The following is a 1,666-nucleotide window of genomic DNA, read 5'->3' on the forward strand; positions in this document are numbered from 1 at the left end:
GAAATCAAAATACCGTCAATTAATTTTTTATTTTAGTTTTTTTTTAACATTCAAAATACACTCCAAAATGATTTACTTGTTTAAAAATTAAATATAGTTTAGCTAAAAATAATAAGAAAAAAATGAAAATGAGGCAATAGTATTTTAAACGTAGGTACTTTGATTATGAGCAAACCAATAATAATAATAATAATAATAATAATAATAATAATAATAATGATAGTGGTAATAATAATAATAATAATATAAAATGTAGGTACAGCTAATTGGGTAAATAGGTATATGATGTATACCATTTTTTCTTTTATTATTTTCGTCTTATTTTTATTTTATTATTTTTATATAAATAGACATAAAAGGCGCGGAATTAAAACACTGAACGCAATATACACGTATTATATAACATTTTACAACAATTATAGAACACAACACTATAAACGGATGACTCCCTAGTTAAGTGCACTACTTAATAGTAATAGTTTAATAATATAGTTTATATACACACACATACATACATATATATATATATGTATGTATCAGTATATTTTACCCACCTTAAAAAAAACCCTTAAACTCCGAACATAAAAGCTACTGCGTTTATGCGCAGCTTACTTCCTTTGATCGGATATTAAAGTAAATAAAATCCTCCGAACAAGTCTCAAAATAGACACCAAAATCCGCCATGTTGTTCAGGTCCGAACAGTAAAACCGTCCGTGTGGATACATGAAGAATATAGCAAAGGTTCCGCTTAGTGTCCTGCTGCTCAGTATAAATTAAAACACTACAGTTACCGTAAACATTTAAAAGTGTATCTTAGAAAATTCAAATAAAAATGTATTTTCGTACACTAATATATCGATTATTGTGAATAATTTATTCAGATACGCTACTGCACATGGGTAAAATACCTCATATCACCACGAGATGGCAGCATTTTATTTTAAAAAAAATCACGTTTGACGTTTTGTAGTTTTATATTTTTATTTTTATTTCTTTTATTTGTTTTATTATTAAAAACTGGTTACAGGTCAAAATCAGAAAGAGTTTCAAACAGAAACATGTATAAGCGGCTAACAATAATTATCCAACGAACTAATTATCCTTTAAACAAGCTGTGAAGTAACAACACAGTTTAGCTAAATGCTAAATTCCTGTCAGGAACTTAAAGAACCCCCGAAGAACCCCCCAAGTATAAGTGTACCAAGTATAAAGATAATTAAATGTTAAATTCCTGACAGGAACTTAGAGAACCCCTGAAGAACCCTCCCAAGTATAAGTGTACCAAGTATAAAGATAATTAAACGTTAAATTCCTGACAGGAACTTAAAGAACCCCCGAAGAACCCCCCAAGTATAAGTGTACCAAGTATAAAGATAACTAAATGTTAAATCCCTGACAGGAACTAAAAGAACCCCTGAAGAACCCCCCAAGTATAAGTGTACCAAGTATAAAGATAACTAAATGTTAAATCCCTGACAGGAACTAAAAGAACCCCTGAAGAACCCCCCAAGTATAAGTGTACCAAGTATAAAGATGTTAAACTCCTGTCAGGTTCTAGCTATTCAGATGAGCAATAATTTGGAGACTGTAACGCACACTTGCTCAGTTAATAAACACAAGCAATGTGTAAGCATTCCTTAAGGATCCATTAAATAATTACTTTGT

The 1,666-nt window shown here is 29.9% G+C and overlaps 1 protein-coding gene across 2 annotated transcripts in view; it reads right to left on the reverse strand.

The window, feature by feature from the left end:
- Nucleotides 1–709, reverse strand: part of telo2 (TEL2, telomere maintenance 2, homolog (S. cerevisiae)) — a 12,138-nt gene extending 11,429 nt beyond the window's left edge. For both annotated transcript variants that reach the window (XM_053620718.1, XM_053620799.1), the window contains exon 1: nt 555–709. The gene's annotated coding sequence lies outside the window, so the exon portion shown is untranslated. The remainder of the gene's footprint in view (nt 1–554) is intronic.
- Between the last annotated feature and the right edge of the window lie 957 nt (nt 710–1,666).

The sequence above is a fragment of the Ictalurus furcatus genome, chromosome 1 (genome assembly GCF_023375685.1).
Source record: "Ictalurus furcatus strain D&B chromosome 1, Billie_1.0, whole genome shotgun sequence".
Taxonomy (NCBI): Eukaryota; Metazoa; Chordata; class Actinopteri; order Siluriformes; family Ictaluridae; genus Ictalurus; species Ictalurus furcatus.